Raw genomic sequence first — 24,242 nt, forward strand, 5'->3', positions numbered from 1 at the left:
TACGGAGTAAGCAATGCTAAATTTGCATGATTTGCATTGTTTGTGTTATCTTTATGTTTTTAGATTTTGGGACAGTGTTGTCCTTTGCAACGTATCAACTTACGGCTGGAAGTCACTGGTAAGATGTTTTTAATGATAGGTTGATTTATTCTGTCGTTATTTTTCACTTGGGAGCACAAATTGAACACTTTGGTTTTTGTGATTACACTTGTGCACACTGTTGTGTGGAGTGCATTGGTTTACACTTTGGGTGTGTTTGACTGTTTTTGTTCTTTTAGGGTGAGTAGATGATACCTTATGTGCAGGGTTAAGAAGGATATTTTCCATTTATAGTAGATATATTTATTTTTAGATATAGATGTGCAACATTTTCGTCCTGATGATGGTCCTGTGGATTGTTTAAACCGAAAGTGGACCGAAATGTCGGCGCTCAACATCGTTTTGCTCACATATGAATCTTTGTATGATTTTGAAATCTATGCATTATGTTTTGAAAGCTCTGTTATGTATGGTACTTTGATTCGCCATACAACAAGCAAAAGGTGTTATATACTACTTGGAATTAGGTCTGTTAATCTAGTAGTATTGTTGTTGCCATGTTGCATTCTTAAATGACCATATTAAATAATGGTACAAAATGATAATTCCTTGCATTGGTTAATGTGTGATCACTTTTGTTACTGATTGGAAATTAGAAATAATTTTGAAATAATTCCTAGGGGACGCTTTTGTATTTCTGTTATTAATCATACCCAGTCCTAATGGGATAATTGGGTGGCTCTATTGTGTTTAACATCTTTGAAAACTGGGGCATAGAACTGTGGGTTCCTCTACAACAAAAATATCCCCACGTTCTTCTTCAGGATGACCTAGTGAGGCCATACATCAGCGTACTGAAGGGGACTCGGGGTGCAACCCATGTTTGGCTTCCAGATGCTTCGAAAGCGGACAACCTCATAAACATCTCATGTAATAACAATCAACGTCTGGTGAGCTGTAAATCCAGTCGCCCTGTCTCTCACGCTACTCACAGTCGCTATGGGTACTCCGATCGAGAGCCTTCAACCGCATGCTCCCAGCAGCACTCCTCCTAACGGGGAAGCTAAATGGTCAGACTCTAAACTGACCATTTCTTCTTGGAATGTGGCTGGGTTAAAGTCAACCTTCTCATCCAAATCAGCTGTGGAATTTCTGAATAAAAGTGACATTATTTGTTTTCAAGAGACTTGGTCTCTATCTCCATTGCCTCTTCACGGCTATTACGAACTTTTTCAATCAGCCTCCCAGCCCAATTCCTATGGAAGACCTTCTGGGGGCCTCTCCATTTTCATCAAACACAGGTGCAAGATCGCAGCTACTCCCATCCATCGGAACTTAACGGCAGGGCAGGCTGTATTAATTACCGGCCTTTCAACCTTAAGCAGGGCCTTTTCCTTGCTCTTAATTAACTGTTACCACAACATAGCTAAAACTTCAAAATCAATGGCAACAGCCTTATTGGTCAAACATCTGGAAGAACTTTTATTGGATTTCGCCTCTGCAGAAGTACTGTTACTAGGGGATTTCAACATCAGAGACCTGGCTCCCAATGCCCATTCAGTCACTAAAACTAAAGGGCAAGAAGCTATGACTACTTTTTTAACCAATTACAATTTACGTTCTACAAAGCAAATCACATTGGAACAGAATCCTGGAGCCCATCTGCCGCCAACATTTAAGAATTTTTCGACCATTGACTATATTTTTGTATCACCATCTCTGGCGAATAAATTAATCATGATGGAAATCCCCACTGGTACCAAGAGCGACCATAATCCTTTAACTGTAACAATGGACCTGCAAGTGCCTTCCGCTGCCAAAATAACTGAAGTGGGTCACTCAATGCAGGTCGAACTCCACACTCTAGTCAGACAAATTAAATGGGACGCCTCGGGTTCTGATAAGGTGGGTTCCTGGCTTATGGGAGCAACTCCAAACTCCACGCACAATGCTTCCACAGACTTCCATCACTGGTAGGACAACGCCATTGTCAAACTGCGAGACCTCTTAACAGGCCCAGAAGCTCACCACAGACTCCACGGGCCTCGCCCGAAGCAGACTTTTGACCCGGTGTTAGCCATCCAAAGAAGAGCCCTAAGGAGGGCTGTGCGCCTGCACAAATCGAAAGGCACTGCGCACTCTGCTAACAATATGGCCTCACTGCGCAAAGCCTTTAAAAAATCATCATGGGAAGCTAAGAGACAAAAAGAACAGAATGAGTGGCAACAAATATTTGCCCTGTTAAAGGGAAAAAACCTGTCCCAGTTTTGGAACTATATAAACAAGCTTCGTTCCTCCAATAAGAACAGAGGGAACGCAGTCCATGAAGAAGATTGGGACCAGCATGTGATTCAACATTACTGCTGTGACATCCTGGACCCTGTGGTGAGTGAATTTAGAGACTGTGCCGATACTACGCAGATAGAAATCCATGAGCTGACTACTCCCGTCGAGGTCTCCAAGTATTTGAAAACTGTTAGACCTGTCTGGTTTTTTTGCGTAGTCCCTCCAAACTATTATTTATTTTGTCCCCTTTTTGCCCCTCATACCCTTAATAATTTTTGTCCACTGACTTTTTCTAGGTGTTGGCCAAGGGAATAGGTGTTCTTTTTCCCCTCATAGTTTTTCACCTCAGGCCTAGAGGCCTGTTCTGTCAGGAAATTGCTGTAATACACACAATGGAGGGCCCTAACTGTTTCCAACTGCCACATCCTAGACTGCCCCATAGGATAACCTTAGGCCTTCCAGAACTTTCTGGACCCTACTGGACCCTATGTGGGATGTCTATAAAAGGGCAGAGGTCAGAAAGCCATTTTGTGTTGACCAGAGAGTGGAGGAGTGAGGCAGTGGTGAGAGGAGGAGGACGCACTGGGAGCAGTTAGTTTGTCCTTGTGACAGACAGCCACTACAGGGAGACGTTCCCCCTTCAACCCCTGACCAATCCCTCCCAACCGCCTTCGTCTGCTGTAAAGATCGGTCTGACTGTGGTGGAAGCTCCCTCTAAACCTTGGCCCCATTGACCCCTGTCGGGACGCTCTTGCTGGGAGACTTCCATTTTTTCCCTGTGGCAGAGCTTCACCTACCAGCGTTGTGGAGGAAGCGGACCCGGGCAAGGTGTAGTTTCCGGTATTCCCTCGAAGCTGTGAGGGGGAGACGAGTGTCTGCCGAGCCTTCGTGGCCTGGGGAAGTGAGCGTTCCGCTCTGTACAGTGCCTTCAGTGGAGCCAGGTGAGAGGAGAGACTGCGGGCGTAGGAGCGGAGACAGGGCGGCGCCAAGCGGGAACACTAGTCCCTCGCGCCCGCGCTGCCTCGCTCCTTGTCTGAGGAAGCGGATCCAGTGACGCGCAGGCCTGCGGGAGGCGAGGCCTGCGGGAGGCGGGGCCGAGAAAGGAGTGTGTCCCAGAGGCGAGTCGCCTCGGTGTGCAGGCGGCCTGGGTCACGAAGCGGAAGCGTCTAGGAGACGCGCAGGCCCAGTGGGAGGCCGGCGGACCCCTTGGTAAAGACTCGGCGGGAGGCGGAGAAGCTTCTCTTTAGCGGAGTAGGCGAGAAGCGCCCTCGTCCCTTGCCGCTACAGGAACCCCTCGCCTAGCGCTGTGTTGAGGGAGCGTGGCTGGACTGAGGGGATCGGCGGGGAAAGCGAGCCGCCTTACAGGAGCTCCTCCTTTGATCCTCTTGTTCCCCATTCCCTCCAGCATTTCTGTTCCACGTGACAAGGGAACCCTCATCGAAGTAAGGAGAGTGGGGGTGTGGGAAATCAGAGGGCAGGGAGCCTATTCTGCCGGCATAGAGTCCCTGATACAGGAGGGGATTTCCAGAACCCTCTCAGTTTGACATTATGGATTATAGGTTGACAGGAATCTAAAGTGCCTGATAAAAAGTTGTCAGAGGAGAGATCCTAGCCACCCTACAGGGTGCCATCTTTGGGTTGACTGCCTGGAAGAAACCGATCTCTTTTGACCTTGCCAGAGTGTCCCTAGAGTAACTGAGATTATTGATCTTCCCCACTCTAGTCAATTGCTCAATGACTGTACCCTCTTTTCTATAAAGTGTGTGTGACAGAGGGGTATACGTGGAGGAAGTTATAGAGGATTTCTTCAGTGTTCAACTGTCCTGCTTCACCCCTCTATTGAATTGTAATGTCATGAGATTGTAGAACATAGAAGGTCTATTGTGATTCCTACTGAAGTTGAAAATGTATTGAAGTGAACTGTTGATGCAAGTAATGAATTGATTTGGTAATCTGGAAAGTAATATCATTTATTCTCAAAACAAGCTGTAGAATACTAAACTGTATTTCTAAACCAAAGAGCAGAGATATATTTTTATAAAGCAGTACTTATTTGTCCATACTTTGGTGTAGTGTTATTTTTGTGTGCTATTGCGTGGATTTACTATTGGGTGGTTTGCAACCTTCACACTGTGCCTCTAGAATTGCATGTCTTACCCCTAGGCCAGGCTACCCTAGGTGACCTGATATCCCAGGTTCCAACAGATTGGTGCCTAGCGGTGGGATCCTGACTTGGTTGCAGCTACTTAATAGTAATTCAAAGTAATACACTAAACCTACACCAGGAGTTTTCTCCTAGCGGCCCTCCTAATTTGTCTTTTTATTTTTCCAAATGTGTTCCTGGTGGTGGGTGGAGGTAGCTTTAGGTTGCCCTTGCTACTCTAAAATTTCTGGTGTGTGTAATCTAGGTTTGCCTATCTCAAAATGGAGTTTGCCTTGGGAAACCTAGAGGTCTATTCTGTGGCTCAGCTGAAAGAGTTCTGCCAGCAAATGGGGGTATTTTTCAAGCATGGTGCCAGGAAGGGGAAGCTCCAGACCAGTCTCAGGGCTTGGGTGGAGGCACACCAAGAAAGGAAGGAGGAGGATGAAGGGGTAGACCGGGACACGTCAAAAAAAATTAGACAAGTGGGGATCCCTCAGAGTCTGTTAGGATTATCTCTTTGCATAAGAACACATGGGTGCGAGTTAGAACTGGCCCAAAGACAGTCTCTGCAAAAATTCCAACCTCAGATGGTCTAAAGCAAGGTTACGTTCTCGCCCCCCTCTTGTTCAACCTTTACACCGTTGACCTGGGAACATGCCTGGAGAAAAGCAATCTCCTTCCCCCAAAACTGGGCATTGCAAAAACGAACCTGCACATTTTGCAATATGCCGACGATATTGTTATAATGGACCAGGCAAAATCTGGCCTTCAACGAGCTTTAAGCACGTTCCATTAATATAATACTGCTAACGCTCTAAAAATAATCCAGGAAAAGACAAAGATTTTGATATTCGGCTGTTGCAAGAACAAGAAAAATTTAAGGTGGAACTTTGGGCCCGCAAAGATCAATACAACATCAAAATATAATTACCTGGGGGTCTGGTTTAGCGAGTCCTCTAGACCACCAGCTCACCTAGCCACCTTGAAAAAGAGAGCTGGAGCAATAACTGTAGTAATCCACTCCAGTATAAATGGTGAAAGTAGATTTATTGTAACAGAAGAACACAGTACAGCATCTGCTCAGCAGGACAGGTCCAGTAGTAATACAGTATAGAATGTAGAACACTTAATCCATAGCAACAGATTGCAGTACAAGGTTTGTAAAGCAACTAAAGGCAGGATCTACTTAAAGATATACACACAATATATACATATGAAATACAACACATCTTATCCCTAAAAAGAAAAGAAAAGAAAGAAAGAAGGAAAGAAGCATAAAGAAGGAGAAGAGAAAAAAAATGATAAAACAGGAAGATGAAGACTAAGAAAACAGGAAGAAACTAAATATAAAATGCAAAAGGCAAACAGTAGAAAATCAATCTCTAAATCGAAAAGGCACATTGACAATTCTCTTATTGGTAATTTAAAATGTAAAAGGCAAACAGTACAAAATCAATCTCTAAATCTAAGAGGCACATTGACAATTCTCTTATTGGTTTTAACTCTTGAAGAAACAGAATCATTCTTTATAGGTAGCTTAATATTGTCAAAACCAGGAGTGTAAAAATTAGGACACTTTACAACCCGTCTAACATTCCAGACTTTGCCATCATTAGTCACAATGCTGTTGGTGTTAACTTTTACAACTTTTCGAACAGGACCAAATTTAGCCAAATTTAGAAACCCCCTTAATCAGAAACCCAGGTTTACGTATCCTGACAAAATCTCCCACTACAAAAGCAGGAATTCTCACATTGTGCTTAGAATCATGGTATTCTTTCATCTTCTCCTGGTGATGTTTGACCCTCAGAGAAGTACTTCGCATGTCAACGGGAGAAGAAATAGCAGAAGAACTAAACTTCTCTTTCATCCACCACGGACACAATTTTGACACCGGTTCCCTCCCTCTCAATAAACGAAAGGGACTAAGTTCAGTAACTGAGTGAGGAGTTATTCTGTACAACCATAACCTTTCTCTAATGACTTTTTTCCACACATTGGGAGTCTTCCTTGCCCATTCAACTGAGTCTTTCAAGACGCGATTAAACCTTTCTACCTGTCCATTACCCTGTGGTTCGTAAAGAGGTGTTGTGATGTGTTTAATCCCACAAGCGCTAAGATAATCCTCTACTTCAGTAGAAATCAATTGTACCCCATTATCAGTAATCAGGACCTCTGGACTACCTTCTCTTGCAAATACCTCTCTAAGAAATTCAACAATGACCTGCGAAGAAGCAGAAGAAACAAACCTAACCTCAGGCCATTTTGAATGGTAGTCTATCAACACCAACGCAAAACGGGCGTCTTGAGGTAAACAATTGAGAGGACCAGAAATATCAAGTGCTAACTTCCTCCAAGGATTCTCTGGCCAGGAAATAGGTATGAGAGGAGCAGGATAGGTCTTCAACATTTTGTCACTGTTAACACATATAGAACATTCACGAACCACTCTGTCAATCATTTTATCCATTCCTGGCCACCAAAAACTAGTTCTCACTAATCTCTTCATGGATGACATTCCCAAGTGACACTCATGAGCAAGCCTGATAATTTCCTCTTGCATATCCTCAGGAGGCACACATTTTCCACTTTTAAAAACCAGATCATTATCAATTTCCAATTCACTAAGAACCTGATGAAAAGACTTCAGCTCTGGAGGTACCATTTTGCTACTAGGCCAACCCTTCAAAATATAATCCTTAAGAATATTCCAATTCTTGTCACGTGTAACAGCATTATCCCAAAAAGATTCAGAAATGGAAGAAAATTCATCTCCTACAAAATCTTTTAAAGAAGCAACAAAATCAACATCCTCTTCTTCCTTATTATCTACAACAGATTTTAAGTCACAAGGGAGCCTTGAAAGACAGTCAGCTGTAACATTGCTCCTTCCGGGAAAATACTCTACATCAAAATTATACTCTTGCAAACGAGACATCAATCTGGCAATCCGTGCCGTGGCGTTCCGACCACCACCAGGAGAAAGTATGGAGACTAGCGGTTTGTGGTCCGTTTTCAATAGAAAACGACTACCCCATAGAAAATTCCGGTAATGTTCTATTCCCCAGACACATCCCAATAGCTCTTTCTCTATGACAGAATACTTCCTTTCTGTTTCACTCAATGTCCGGGAAGCAAACGCTACGCACCACTCATCATTCCCACACTTTTGTGACAGAACCCCTCCTAGCCCATACTCACTGGCATCCACAGTAACCACACACAGCTTATTTATGCAGAACGGTTTCAAAGTAGGAGCATTGGCAATCTCATGCTTAATAGTTTGAAAAGCAGACTTCTGTTTCTCACCCCAGTAAAACTCTACTTTCTGTCTTGTCAATTCTCTCAAAGGTTCCATTTTAGTTGCAAACCCTTTAATAAACTTGCTATAGTATTCACACAAGCCATTAAAAGAGAGCGATTTTTCCTTATTGTCGGGACATGGTGCTTTAACTATAGCTTCAACTAAGCATTTCTTGGGAACAACACCATTACCAGAAAGAGTGTGTCCAAGATATTCCACAGATTCACAGAACATTTTGCACTTGTTGTCCTTCAAAGTGAGACCATGCATTCCCAGTCTCTTGCAGACCTCCAAGACATGTTCCTTGTGAGATGCATTATCGGGAGAAAACACCAGGATGTCATCCTGAATCATCTCACAAACTTGTACAGGTCCTTGAAAATGTGATGCATAGTACGTGCTGATGCCGCAGAGGCTAACCCAAAAGGCATTCTTTTATACTGAAATAAACCCTCAGGAGTGAGAAAAGCTGTCAACTGCTTGGATTCATCTGCTAACACAATTTGGTGATATGCTGAACGCAAATCAAATGTGGAAAAAACTTTAGCCCCCTCTAACATACATACCACCTCATTTATATTAGGTAGGGGATGGCAGTCCACTACGATATTAGAATTGAGAGCTCTCAAATCTACACATAACCTGAGACTTTGATCGGATTTTCGGGCTAAAACAATGGGCGAAACCCATTCAGAAGACTCAACTTCTTCAATTATGTCATCATCAATTAAGTTTTTCAAAAGTGCTTTAAGATCATCTCTGACATTTATAGGAACATTTCTTAACCTTTGTGTAACAGGAATGGTTCCTTTTTTGAGTCTAATCAAGTGTTGAAAATTATGCAGTTTTCCTAATTTCTTTGAAAAAACCTTAGGGAATAAGTTAATGATCTCATTTATCCATACATCAGAACCAGTTATAGTTTTGACAGAATGAGTTTCTTTTAAGCAATCATCAATCATGACAATGGGATCAAATTTCCTGGGATTGAGAGTAATACCGAAACTCCATTGATCCCTCCATCCAAGCACATTCAATCCTTTTGTAGCAATATATAATTTAACAAACCTCATTCGACCTCTAAAATGCATGTCTACTCCCAAATATCCTTCAATTGAGATGACGGACTCATCAAAAGTTTTGGCAATTATGTCAGAAAGTTTAAGGTCTGAAAGAGTGACAATACCTTCAAACATTTCAGTGAAATATTGTTTAGTGATAATCGTCCAAGGTGATCCTGAATCGGCCATTAACTTAAGATCCACCCCTAAAACATGTACTATGCACTCAGGTTGTTTAAGGTGAATCAGCTCTTGTTCATTGGCATCAACAATGGAAACAACTATGCCTCTTTCACAATCATTTCCATTATCTTTGCCAGCAACATCAAATTCTTGCACAGAGTCAGTGACAAACGAAACTCTATTTCTATTAATATTTCCAGAAACAGTATTGTTACCCGTAGTAGTTTTGCCTGCACTGCTGAAATGTCCTTGTCTACCACACGTGTTACATTCTTTCCCGATAGCAGGACATTTCGGAAAAGAAGCAGCATGACTAGTACTACCACATCTAAAACAATGGAAGAATTTGTCATTCTTTTTGTAAGAACGTTGAAAAGAACTACTGGTACGTTGTACGTTGTTGGAAGACGATGCAGAAGACACATCAGATTTAACAGCACATACTTCGGAGGAACTGTCTTTGTCTTTCTTATCCAAACATTTTATCCATTTGTCTGATTGTTCAATAGCTTTAGCTGCAATAATAACATCTTTTAAATCCGGATCTCCCATAATCCATAGTTTTTCTTGAATTTTCTTGCTTTTGGTATGAACTATGATCTGATCTCTGATCATCTCGTCAGAGATAGGACCAAAATTACAGTTAGTAGATAAATAACGTAAAGCTGTTAAAAAATCATCGAAAGTTTCAGATTCTTCTTGAGCCCTAGTATAAAACTTATAACGATTCAAAGCCACACTAAAAGTAGGTTTAAATCTAGCTTCAAGACGAGTCATTGCATCATCAAAAACATTTCTATCTCCTCCTCCATCATGTAGGGGAAGTGTTCTGAATACCACCTGACCTTCAGAACCCAAAGAATGCAATAATATATTTTTCTTTCTCTCTTGTGAAAATCTCTCCCCATCTATAGCTTTTAAAAAATGTCAAAAATTCTTCTTTCCAGCGAATCCATGGGATGGGAGGCTCTCCTTTGTTTTGTAGAAACTTAGGGGGGGGGGATCAAACTGCATGTTTGATAAGAATGTTTAAGTCTATGAATATTGAGAATCAATAATAAATGTACATAAAATATAAAATAAATAATTTTGTAAGATCGTGAGTAAGTGAATTAATAATAACAGTCAAACCTGTTGAAAAGCTGACTTAGAAATTTTTTGATGAAAAATCGATCCTTTTGTGTTGAAAACGAAGAGTTTTGCCTCTTGCGCGTTGGAAACGCGATAAACTTAGTACGGAGCTTCCTTGCTAAGCAACCGGTAAATGAAAATGGCGTCGACGTGTGCGCGATGACGTTGAGCGCACACGTACCACCATCGAGTTTAGTACCTGGAAGCAGAGCGTCGCGCGTGAGGCAAAACAATGGCGTGCAGGCAGTTGAAGAGCGCGGAGAGAAACGGTTGCCGTTGAAGCAAGGCAGCAGTTTAAAAGTAAGCAAACTGTTGATGCGAAGGCAAATATTTGTCACAAAAATACTAGAGTCACAGAAACATCCGAAAAACACAGCGAGGTACCCGTTTGGGGTTTCAATAGTCTCTGTGCAATGTAAGCTTCTCCAAGATTTCTTTCAAATGAAAAAATGAACAAAATCAATGAAAGTCACAAAAAATAGTTTGTAGAGATAGCAAAAACGAGGTGAAAACCAAGCCAGTATTTCCAAACGTTGTGGAAGTATAACAATGAACAAGAAAAATATACTTTACATGAAAGTCCAAGAAACTGATGAAAATCATGCAGCGCAGGTTAGAATACTTTGGTTGCTCCTGTGTTCCCAAATGTAGCAAACCAATGAAATCGTCGCCAATTTTGTAGTAATCCACTCCAGTATAAATGGTGAAAGTAGATTTATTGTAACAGAAGAACACAGTACAGCATCTGCTCAGCAGGACAGGTCCAGTAGTAATACAGTATAGAATGTAGAACACTTAATCCATAGCAACAGATTGCAGTACAAGGTTTGTAAAGCAACTAAAGGCAGGATCTACTTAAAGATATACACACAATATATACATATGAAATACAACAATAACATACTCTCTGATCCGACTTAACCAGTCCCTGAGTAGTCCTTCTGCAGAACCCATTCTGAAGGTGATTAAAGCCACTCTTCTCCCCGCCTTAAACTATGGGCATCAGGCCTTCCCTGGCGCATGCTCTGCCAGTCTCGACCACGCCCAAGTTTGCATTTATAAAAAAATATTTCATCTTCCGAATTTCATCCACAGGGCAAGACTACGATTGGAGTTGGGCCTTCAAAGACAATCTATTTTTTGTGAGGCTGATACCCTGAAATACTTTATAAGGACACTAAAAGCCGCAGACAACACCCTAAAAGCCTGGTTAAAAGAAACTCTTGCCAGCCCTGGTAACCCGTGGAATCGTCAAATCATAAAGGCCATAAGATCACTAGACATCGATAACTCATTACTAACCACAGACACTATTCCATACACAGTCTGGAAAAAGGTTATCAATAAGCAGGTCAGACAAATTTCCCACCGGATGGACTCCCAGGCTCTAAAAACATCAACTGTCTTGCTTCCCCTGAATATCTCATACCGCCCTGGGGTACCTCAATCTTACCTCCTGGAAAATCTGAACGCAGTGGCTCGGAAGAACATAATGTTCATGCGTCTCCTAGGTCTGCGCTCCACTGCCTTCAACCGATGGGCTCCAACAAGTGAGGAGGGGGCCTGCAAACTGTGCAACTACAGGTCCGAATCATGGTTGCATCTTCTGTGCTGTTGTCCCGCCCTTGACGCTCCCAGAAGACTTCTTTTAAAACCCTTATATTTAAAATGGGGCATCAGGACATGTTGGGAGGCATCTGCCCTTTGCTTTACTTCCTTAGACACTCAAGTGCTTGTAAGGACTGGGAAATATGAGACTCCTGGACAATCTTTTTTTACCATCCTTGGCCCCTGCTCTTCCAGTTCCCCCCCCAAAACAACTTATCACAGACTTTTTTCGTCCCCTGGCCTAGTATTCCTGTACTCATTTATTTTATTTTAGGCTTTGGAATCCTGTTATGTGATTACAATGGTAACTACAAGATTGCCTTTTTAGTTATATGTATAGGAACTTAAACCTTGATGGTTTTCTTAGTTTTTGCTTTTAACGTAATAATTGTGCTATGTTGACACTCCATAGCAATGGTTTTAATTAACTGTGCTAATTTAATAAATCCTTCAACTCCAAGACCTATTGCATTTTTTATGCTTGTTTCTCTTTCCTGCCCAGTGCCTTTGCTTCCATTTTCTTTTTCACTTTCTGTACTTTTATTCAGTCCCAAATTTTTTATACACACGCCCCTTTGTAATGTAGGCTAGAGTGAATTTATATGTTTTCTACGTAGGGTGTTAGAATGATAATCAGAGCATTTCACCATTCAGACACTAAACACACCCCACAGCAATCAATTGTAGAAACTGAGACACCAATCACCAACAGAAACCTGATTGCGATTGGGTAAGAGCCACGAAACGGGTGTGTGGATATTGTTTACGGAAACCCTACTGCGAGCGGATAGGAGCCACGAAACAGGCCTGGCGATATTGTACAGACAACCAGGCTTGACCTAAAAAGTGTGATGGGTGAACAGGAGGCTATCAAATGCGGGTTTCTTTAAATAGCTTTGTCACAAGACGCGACCTGAAATGACAGCTAGAGTATACACCTGAACTGAATCCTGGCCTCTACCATGTGCAGACTTGGGAGGGGGAGCGCACCAATAGATACAGAAAGGACAAGAATGCACATACTGTAAAAGGTTGGGGACGGATGCGCATGTCACATGCAAATGATGCTTCGAGCGCCCGTCCAATGATGCAAAAAATAATCTACTATGAGAAAGAGGCACAAGCTTACTGAAATGTCTGGTATTGCAAGCGTAGCCGAAATGAGAGAAGAAAAACACATTTCACAAACCAATTTAGTTTGAAGACTGCACTATACAATGACTATAATAGTTTATATCCACCCACTATCCGATCAACTGTTGTTCAAATATGCCCCTTTACTTTTCATCTCTTAGAAAATAAATTGCCACACTTCTGTTTATATCAGTTAAATGTAGGACATGATGGAACATTTAGAGCACATCTTCAGATATTTTGTATTTGTAGATTTGTGATGATTTTACAAAGGTCATGTGTCTCTCGTCTCCAGAGAATGGCATACTTACAGCTTGTGGACATGCCCTGCATGCACCTTCATTTCTGACAGTTAATTAAGAAAGGTCTCCTCGCAGCCCCAGGAGAGACAAGAATGATTCAATCTTTTGTGACTCCACGGTGCCCCAGCATGCACAGTGAACAGGCTGTGTTCATTAGCCCTGCGGGCTGGAACTGAACTCGGGATTTGTTAACTTCACACCGCGCAACCCATAAATTTAAAATTGTGATTGCCTTGCATTCACTGGGATACACTGCCGAACCGCACTTATATTTTTTATTTTCTGTGGCCATAAATTGCACGTTTTAAAAATGTGTTTTCCATTCTGCCATGAATATTAAAATAAGCGAGCGCCGTGATCAAGAGCGACGTCCCAAAGATAAAGAAAAACAAGAAACATTACCAGGGAAAACGTTCTTATTAGGTATTTGTCTTGCGCTAAACGCGATGCAGTTCAACATTTCTGCTCCTCGAGATATCAACGCCTGGGACTGAGGACGCCTTCACCAGCACCGACGATTACGTGTACTTTTCTCTTTTTGAGATGGCCCACTTGGACGGGCTTGCCTGCTTTCCGTTCAAGTCGCAAAGGATTTCCTGTCTTTATGAGACCATGTGTTGAAACACATGGCCCCATAAACATATGAAACCTTTCACGGCAGAAGTAAATCAGGCGAGTCCATCCAAGTGGGTCGGCTGAAAAAGAGAAAAGTCTACATCACAGAATGCTCTTTCCCAATGGCTGGCCACCATTTGTAATGTAACACATACTTATTGAGCGCAGCTGTCACCCAAAGGGTATCCTGGCGCTTTGATCAAAACACTACCTACATGTGACAAGCTTTACACAGCCCTTGGGAAAAGATGACTTTTAAGCGTCTTTTGAAACTATGAGAGACCTTGTTCAGAACTGATTGTATACAGTGGGCATTAATTTATAACCAAGAGTTTTGTAATCACCGATGGGCAACTACGTTTGCTGCTTAAAAATTCTAGTGTTACTCAAATGTTCACGTTTTGGGTTTAAATAGCTTATTGCTTTGAATCATGTAATTATTTTGTTTTTGTATATCTTTAAAACATAGCTTTGGGCTCAAAATATGGTTTTTTTGTTTCTCCTTAGAGACCCCCGAGGAAGGGTGCGTCTGTACCCGAAATGCATTGGGTTGATTTGAAATGCTTGAAATAATGAATTTCGCAAATATAACTTTGATGAGAAAAAAATACTGAATAAAATATTGCATTGGAAGATGCCTTAGAAAAAACTTTTCCTTATGGATTTTTGTTGAACTGTGATGAACTTAAGAATAGGACCACCTCAGGTCCAAGTGTAAATGTGCACACCTCAAACAGAGAACAGAATTTCTGCTCTCACCTATTTCGACTTTTAAGCGTCACCATTTAGCATAAATGGTGACACCGGCCAATGGGAAAGAGGAGCGGGGCTTGAATCCAGTTACTGAAAGCTCATCCAAAACACAAACTCTCTGTAGCGAGACTGCGCATGTGCGCAGCCCACGCAGGCAAGACCTAAATTGTGCTAATAACTTGTGCTAGTAACTTTGGCCAAAGGGTTAATGTCCTTGAAACTTTAGCTGAGGATTGGGTGTTCAATCCCTGGTCTTTCGTGGGCACCACTGCCTGCGTGGGTGTACAGGCCAATAGAGGGCACGACTACAAGGTTGTTCAGGGTTACAATGGTCATGACACGTGTTTCCCAACAGGGTGGAAAAAGAGAGGGTGCTTGAATTGTGTATTAGTGCCTGATTTATTTAACAGAGGTGTGTGCATTTGTTTGATTTTTAGGGTAGTGTAACGGTTTTACTTTAAGACAAGGGTTGCCCAACCACCTTTGTGTGTGAGTTGGTTACTTGTATATGTGTATGATGGTCTTTGTGTATTCCAGGATTTTTCTGCGCAAGTCGGCAGGGCGTTGTGACTGCTGCGGGGCATCCTAGGATCAGACCCTGTAGGCGTGGTCGCTGCAGATCATCTAGGACTGTCGTAGACGAATAGTCACTGGTGAGGCAGCAGTAATCAGACGCTGATGCTCCTGGCACCTCTTAGGCGCTTACGGCGAGGGGCTGAGAGGGGACATGAGGCAGTAGGTGAGGGAAGGGTGCCAGGTGCAAGGGGAGAAGCGCAGGGAGGCAGGTCGGTGCGCAGACTTGAGTCCTTGGTGATGTGCATGCTGTGACTGCGAGGTGTCTTAATGTGCAATTTTGAATTACAGCAAACAATAGGCCTGTGGAACCGCAGTTGAGGACTCCTCGCTCCTATAAGTGCACCCATCGCCCCAAGCGTGGACCGCTCAGCAGGCTATTTTTTCAGGAATCAAGAAGTGAAGTGAGGACCGGGGCACACGTGGGTTGGACGCGCGCCGGGGACGGGGATTTGGGGCCCCTGCAGCACTGTGTGTGGCGGTACCGTCAAGAATTGGCGAGGAAATTATTTACGTTTTTCTATCCCATTAGGATACGTTTAAAGGCCATCGGCGCAACTTCCGGAGACATGAACAGCCAGGGATCTCCAGCACACTTGTTTTTGCAAATCAGCTGTGTAGATGAGTCCTAGCCCAGCACATCGCAGGAGACAGTTTGGGAAAACGTTATGGTCATGGCAGAGGCCAGAGGTCCAGAATGGGCCCAAGGAACCATCAACAACTGAGGCCAGGAGGATTCCGGGGTGGTGGCGGACCCTCCAGGTATGCCACAGACAAGACTAGCTCACAGGGTATCTGCTAGATCCAAACTGGTGCGCAGGCCCACCAATAAGGAATTTCCTTCGGACCCGCCGGCATCAAAGGCCAGAGTAGTGACCAACCCGCAAGAACCAGAGCCCGCAGGTGCACCGGCACCCGCACTGAATGCAGTCGTAGCTGGCGCTGAGAAGATTGAAAATATGGGTAAGGTGATGGACAACATGTTGAGTTTGATGGCGCAATTCCAGGCACGTTTAGATAACACGAGGCACCCCTCCGCTGGCGTCTCCAGTGCCTGGTGTAGTGGGGCCACCATCAATAACGTAGGTTTGGTGGGGCCAGGCCAGCTGCATGAAAGTTCAATCTCCACTGGCTACAGCCATGAAGGCGGTGGGATCTGGGTCCACACCAGAGGCGGGGTCAGGGTCCAACACAGCACAGGCCACCAATGGTGCAGCTCCAGTAACCGCTGCACCGAGTTTGGGGGGCAACCAGCTGGCGAATCCCACAACGAATACTATTCATGCGGCCAATCGGGGTCCCCCTCCGACCAGCGGCCTGGAGCCCCAGTCGGCCACCTCTCAAGAGTCCCTCACCTCTGCCCCCCCCCCCCCCCCGATCTCTAAAAACCAGCGGCAGCGACGCTCCAGCTACTTATCACTGTGGCAGCCCTGTCGTCGGGGCGTTGCTCATTGGCTTACACCGCCGCAGGCTACTGACGTGCTTCATTTGTAATAAAATTAATGGCAACACCGTCGTCAGGAGGCCACTGCACCTTGTACCACCCATTCCGTCTACCAGCACTGCCAATGACAATACCACCACAACTACTAACTATCACACTACTACAAGTGTGAGTGTTCAGACTATTCCAAAGCTATAAGGATGGCTTGGGCGGCAGGTATTAGACATTTGCAATGTATATTGAATTAATAAACATGTATTGTAATGCTCATCTCTAAATCAGACAACCAGTGCCACTATGTGGCAGGCTGTTTAAGTGCCGATATTCACGATTAAGTGCCAGTGCTGAGCCCCGGAAACCACTGGCTCAAATAAAGGGCAGGAGTCATATGCTGCCTTTCAAGGGAAATCCAATTATTATTTCACGACTATGCACTCCCACCCCCTATCCTTCCAATGACTTTTATATTTGTGAACTTTAATATTAGTCAATTATATTGCTTGGGTCATTTATGGTGGTAGACCATCAGGCACAGTGACGTAAATATTGGTTTGGTGATGGTGATAACACAAAAGAGTTCTTCTCCTACATTTGCACAACAGCTCTCTACTGGGGCAATTCTCTGGCTAATTCCTGCAAACACAGTGCTAAAATGTACATTCACAGATTATAACTCTAAAAGGGCAAACAAGAACTGGTGCACAGTAGTGACAGTGCACAGTGGAAAAATCAATGCCAAGCACGAGAGAAGGAAGAAAATCCTCTTACAATGGGAACAATGTCCCAGGGACAAACATCTGGCTTAAAGCACCCCCCGAATACAAACTCCCAGAGGGATAATCTACAAACCCACTATTTGAAGGTGGAGCAATAAACTGAGGTGGCACAGTTACTGCGGATTCATCAGTGGTGAAAGGTCATGCTACGTTATCCTAGTGATTTCGTGATTGTGCTACTTAGTACTTTGAAAGCTGAAAATCCTTACCTATTTCCGTCGCAGAATGTTGGAAAGTATACTTATTTTCTACAGAACTGATGTCTCGAGTCCTCTAACATTCCTCAGAACTACATAATGGAGCCATCAGTTTAAGGGAATAAAAAATGAATACAATAAATATTAATTTTAAAAAGCAATTTGTAGCAGTAAACAAACCTACCCCTAAAAAAACATTCACTTTCCCTGACCGGGAATCGAACCCGGGCCGCGGCGGTGAGAGCGCCGAATCCTAACCACTAGACCACCAGGGACTGCTATGCCCAATGTGTCGCCGAAATGTTTTGAGGAACTCCCTCAGGGATCCCTTCACGCGTCCACTTTCACTCCAAATCAGAAAATATGACAGCTAAAACCAGAAGACATGCTAAAGCCATGGCGAACTTTTTACACTAACTTTAGATAAAGAAGCATAACAAATATCTATTAGATTACATTTTTCTGTAAACATTGTTTACCCTGTTTTTGAATAAATCACACCAATTCCATAAACGGATTACAGTGCATCTCATCCGTGGCATCTGTTGCAGTGCACGATTCAAGCAGCGCTTGTTTACTGCGCATTTCTATCAACGGCGCTCCCTCGTTTTCTTCAACTCAGGGATGAGGGCTGCTCCGACTACTGCTGCGATAAACTAGTGTAAAGGGGGCGGGGCTAAAGACCCCAGTCACAAAAAACACAACAGGTGCTTAAAAGTGAGCAGAGCCAGAACACAGCAGAAAACTGGCAAAAAGGATTAAATAACAAAACTGCCATGTTTGTCACAAACTACAACTTGCACCGCCCTCTAAGAAACTTTTTCAATCACGAAGCCAACGGCCGTGAGTGACGTGAAGGAGGGCGCGTGTGCGTGCGTAGTGCTGGCGCCAGGGGGAACGTTAGTGCTGGCGCCAGGGGGAACGTCACCGCGCTGAGAAGAAAATATCTGAGGTACCACAGTTTTAATTTACGTCGGTGGGTGGATCGTTTATATAGCTTGCCGAAAATTATACAAGTCAAAATTCCTAATTTCTTTGAGTTTGACGATTTTGGAAATACATACATGCATATTCTTAAGTATTTTGGGGAGGAGGGATTGGGGGGGGGGTTGCATAGACAAATATATTTGGGGGAAGTCGTGGATAAACAAATAGCTACTCGATGAGTGTTTGCGAAGTAGGCACCAGACCAGCAGGTGTCTACATGGAGACGGAGGGACGGTCTGGAGCAGTGCACGGCCCGGGGGGCGCATCCTCCTGACCATTATACACACCTGCCAAGGTTTCAGATTGCTATGTGTGACTTTTTCATAATTGCAGTGTAATTATAAGTGACATTTAAACGACTATGAGTGACGCGTTCTCACGGGCAAAATCAGGCACTGAAGACGAGGGAAACATACAATTATCAGAAATTACACCCATTTGAGCAGCGAGAACTTCTTAAGAAGATCTTAAAGCATATCTGCAATGCATCAAAAATAGAAGACTGGTGGAAAACATACATAGAGCTCTAATCAATACTTTGCAGTTTGCATGCAGCTCTTTTATGACAGTTATTAGTTCACTGTTCTTTATTGGGATTTTAACTTATACACTGCAAGTTGGGGCACAAGTCGTAAAAAAAGAAGTAGGGGGACGCTGTCACCAGCGTGACGTCACAACAGGAAGTGACGTCACGAAAGGTGGTGTTTATGCTTTGCACCTTCAAAAGCAAATGAGTCAATATGATGCACTATCTGAGTAGCAAGATCCAAAGGTATCATGAGTGGACTGTGCAGGGGTATTAGACGTTTATGTGTACTGTTATCGGGTACAATCTTAAAAGGCACCTCAATCTGAAAGCTAATTTTATATTTTCTATTTTTTTCCGGCTGCCTTTTCACTGAGTAACACTTCTCAGCCGAACAAAACCGGCCCAGAATCCGTCGAGTCTCCGAGGCAGCAGGAGGCCTGTGCCAGCATCGCGCTCTAGACACATGGCGTCCTCCCCCTCATCCCTAGAGCTGCCTCGGAGCTGTGAGCTCCGATCTCGTCCCTGAGAGGCCAGAGTGAAGTCCAGCTGTTTGCCAGGGGGGTCGGCGTCCACCCGGTAAAATAAGTGGGGGGACGCCGTCCACCCGCGTGGTACCCCGGCTCGAGCCCTGCTGCAAGTAGAATAAGATCTCTCTAACAAAAGCACTGACCTATTTACATTATATGCACTCCGTGTTCTGCATACCACACCTACTTTGCAGCAGGCATATTAACTTCCTATGCTACTTCATGATGAGTCAAACCTTCCACTAGACGAAACTCCAGTCTCAATAGGAAGAACATGAATCACAGAGTTATCCTGACATTTTTGTTGTATGAAAATTTCTGGAGGCAAGGAAGGCGGCAGCAGGTGCTTGTGAATCTAAAATACACTTGCAAACACGTCGCCCATACAACCCAAAGTCACCACCTGGTGCAGTGGCACCGGTCGCACTGCCCTAGAGCGGGCCCTGATTATATCTAACACGTATTATTGGGCATCCCTCCTACTTGTAGTCATACTCATTAATAACTAATTGGCTCCTAATTCATTGTAATTGAGTTCCATTGACAAAGAGCTGTCATCCACCAATACCTTCCAGACCTCGTGCCGCTTAAACAATTGGAGAACAAGCATTTGCAATGCAATAGGTCTCGTATTAGGAAAGTTTGAGCTATTGGTCTTGTAAATGACAATTTTATTATTTATGTGTTGGTTTTGAAAATAGCTAAATTAAAAGCTTTGTCATTTACAATGCCAAAAGTTATAACTTTCGCAAATGTGACACCTATAGCATTTGTAATGCAACATGTTTTGTATTTACGTGACTTAGATGTATTGATATTACAAATTACAATGGCTTTTAATTTTTCAAAATAATTAATACTTAAATAAAAGTGATTGTAATTTATAATGGCAATAGCTTAAACTTTTGTAAATAACTTTTGTGAAGATTATGTTTAGTGTGTTTTATTGTGACGAAAATTCAAGAACAGAAGTGAAATATTAACATCTTTTTGTGACATTTGTAATAAAGCTTGAAACATTGAGAGAACATATTTTAACCAGTTGTTGTTGAATGGTTGCGCAGATTGATGCTGGGGTGGCACTGAGTGATGCTGTGGTGGTGCAGAGTGGTGCTATGGTGATGCTGAGTGGTGCTGAGTGATGCTGGGGTGGTGCTGAGTGATGCTGGGGTGGTGCTGAGTGATGCTGGGGTGGTGCTGAGTGATGCTGAGTGGTGCTGTGGTGCTGAGTGATAATGTGGTGGTGCTGAGTGATAATGTGGTGGTGCTGAGTGATAATGTGGTGGTGCTGAGTGATGCGGTGGTAGTGCTGAGTGGTGTTGTGGTGGTGCTGAGTAATGCTGTGGTGGTGCTGAGTGATGCTGTGGTGGTGCTGAGTGATGCTGTGGTGGTGCTGAGTGATGCTGTGGTGGTGCTGAGTGATGCTGTGGTGGTCCTGAGTGATGCTGTGGTGGCGCTGAGTGGTGCCGGAGCGGGGCAACAAAGACACTCATCCTTCCGAAGTCGATCAAATGTGCATCGCTGTGGTGTAGTTCAATAGCGCCTACGAGTCACTGCGCTGTGAAGCCGAAGGCCGTGGCAGAAAACCTTTGATAAAACATGTTATTTTCAGTCCCCTGTGGTACTTCACATCAGCTAGTTGCAAACCACCAGGTCAACCCGATATTAAATCGGCCAATTGCAAAAGTTTACACAATACCAGGACGAGGAGTTTCCCGGTGGGGTGGGGGTTTGAACTCATGTAGTAGGTCAAAAGGAACTGTAGTCAGAAACACCTCACAGCGAAGCTACTGTACTTGGGGTGGATTTAAACTAGAGGATAGCTCAAAGGGTTTAGTGGCTGCTGCTGGAAGCTTCTGAGTTTTAGCTGCTGAAGAGCGGAGCCTGCTGAATTACAGTCCTGAGTGAGGGAGAAGTATACCACCCACAGTAAATGTGGAAAAAATATTACAGTTTTAGCTTTTCATAGCTCTCAAATTGCCCATCACATGTGTGAGTAGTACGCTCAGTTGTTGTGTTCACTGTATTCTGGTACTCTTTTTATTTATTTTTTAAGCCGGAAAGTTGTTTCAGTGAGTTGAACGTTCGTTGCTGAAACATGCGGTGATGTGAGAGTAACTAGGCTCTCTTAAATTGGGTAGCAATAACACATGGTATTGACAGGTATTTGGAAAAGGCACATGTGGCTCCACCAAATAAAAAGAAGTTATTATTAGTTACATTTTTGTTGTTTTTTTAAAAGCAAGATCATAACTACAAGTCGTGGACGCCAAAAAAGAGGAATTAAGTGCCTCTGTGGATGCCACGTTTTCCAGCTGCATCTGCTGCATAAACTGCAGATTTCACAAAAAAATCACAACGTTTCTAGCTCAAGCATATCAAAAGTCACTGAAGAGAATGCTTAGCTCCACACAGTGGCCGATAAATGCCGTGCAAAGGTTAACAGGATACCTTTCAGTTGTGGATCACTAATTGCACGTGATAAACTGGAGCTAGTGTGTTAAACTTTGCCCAAACAGGACCCAGAGCTGTTGAAATGATACAAAAACAATATAATACTGCTTCAGAGTGTGCTGTTATACCTCCTAATTTGCATTTTTCTTGTCCTATAATTCTATCAATCTAGCTGCATACTTCGGTCTTCCATTGCCACATAATTCCAGTGGCTCTGGCATAGATCTTGGTTCAAGACTCACACTATACCAGCCCATAAGTAGGGCCCATAATGCTATTACAGCTCTAAACCCTTCCTGATTTGTTTACCATGTTAAAGGCTACATATAGGTTTCGCCCCATCCTCCTATCTGGTTAATAGACCTGGTTAAAATTCCGTCCACTCTATGTTGGCAGACTCTTATGGCTTCTTCAATCCTGAACCGTCATTTGACACCCGAAACTATGCATTCTGGGAGCTGTAGTTTTAGCTCACTTGGAGGAACCAGATTGACCTTTCACTTATTATTTTTCAGACGAATCACTGCTTCCTGGTGACGTCACCACAGTGTGCACCAAATGGGGGGTGGGGGGGGGGGGGGGGTGTTAAAAGGGCCCAACGCTAAATTCCCCTTAAGTGGGGTTAGGTACAGTTCAACCCCCTGTTTTGGTTTCAACTAAAACGGCTCAGACAAGAACCCCACTGCCCTGTGCCCACAAATGCGCGGGAATGGAGGGAGACGCTACTACAGAGTACAACGTGCAAATAAGGGGGCAGAGCCTATTTATAGCGGGGGGGGCTACACGAGGGCCCAGATGTAGAGATGAGATGGGCCATGTGAAAGAGCCCTGGCTGTTGACACTGCAAATGAGACACAAGAGCAAAAGTGGGCAGGGTCTTTGCAGAGATGAAAGAGGAGCGAGAGAGGACCGCTCCTGTGTGCGGGAGAGTGGTGAATTGGGGATGGGCAATAACCACCAGAGATAAAGGCTGCTCGGCGGCCGGGACAATAAACTGCCTGGAAAGTAATTGTTTACAGAGGCTGAAATTTAGCTCTGCTTACGGAAGGCTTATGAGCTAAAACGCCTGACTAATGTGGCATGCAATTTCCAAGCAGAGGCATACAGAGAATTCAGGGTTGAATACATGCTCCCGCTTGCTGGCAGATTTTATCTTCCCATAAGCACTTAGCAAGCATGGTGTGTGAGGACCATGTGCACAACTGATTATGCTACTCGCGGAAACCCGTCTTATTTATAATTGCGTGGAGTGGAGAGTAGCAGAAAGTTCAGCTGCTCGGCGGCCGCGACATTAAACTGCCATCTGCCAAAACGCATCAGCGGAGCCCATCAGCTTCCTATTTAACCTCTTTTCCCAGAACACAGCGAGAAGAACTAAGAATAAACACTGAGGTTGCAGTCTCACATAATTATAGTGGCTGATAAAGAAAAAAAAATGTCAAAGCGGTCACATGGGTGGCTGGCCCTGAAATCTAAGGCTACCCTAAGAGAATTCCCCCTTCTGGAAGCAACTTACCATCATAAGATCAAACAAAGCTTATTGGCACTAAGAGGGGTATGTTGGGGGAAGCACACGAGGGAGAGAACTGTAAATGTGGGGAGGAGAAATGCGAGACGCGGCCTGCCGACCGTGGGCAGTGAATAATTAGGGGAGGAGAATCCCTTTGAAGCACGCACGGCCTCGCGGCCTGGGAGGAGAAATGCCGGCCTGAGGCCGAGCACAAAGCAACAGATGGCTTTGATGTGGAGGCAGGCGGCAATCTCGTGCACGAGGCGTGCACTTCTCAAAATCCACCGTAGAGCCCTTGGCTGTGCCGTAGAGCCCGCGGCCGCATCCAGAGGATCCCAGTCTGCATGAGAATCTCATTTGAGTGTCTGTGATGGGAACGCAGGACATTTGTCGCACTTTTCTGAAATCCATGGTTTCATTAGGCATTCTGGGACATTTTGCAAGACACACCACAAGTGAATGCTGATTTGTTCCACTCTTTCAAAGGCACCACAAACTGGCCTTTGCGTTCTCTGTGAAAGTGGCACAGCTGAGGAGTTTCCAAACTTCCAATATCCGAGAAGCCAATAAACATCTAGACTTTCACACTTTTAGGTAGCTTCATGAAGTGACTGAGACTGACCTTCACCTTTCCGGTGCCCATTTCTTCCGGACCTCAATCCCATAATGCCACCCTACGGCAAGTA

General features: G+C 43.9%; 1 non-coding gene across 1 annotated transcript; it reads right to left on the minus strand.

The window, feature by feature from the left end:
• Window positions 1-17,752: 17,752 nt before the first annotated feature.
• TRNAE-CUC (transfer RNA glutamic acid (anticodon CUC)) lies at window positions 17,753-17,824 on the minus strand. Its single transcript has one exon. It is a non-coding gene; the product is annotated as a tRNA-Glu (tRNA).
• Window positions 17,825-24,242: the final 6,418 nt, after the last annotated feature.

The sequence above is a fragment of the Lissotriton vulgaris genome, chromosome 1_1, assembly GCF_964263255.1.
Source record: "Lissotriton vulgaris chromosome 1_1, aLisVul1.2, whole genome shotgun sequence".
Taxonomy (NCBI): domain Eukaryota; kingdom Metazoa; phylum Chordata; class Amphibia; order Caudata; family Salamandridae; genus Lissotriton; species Lissotriton vulgaris.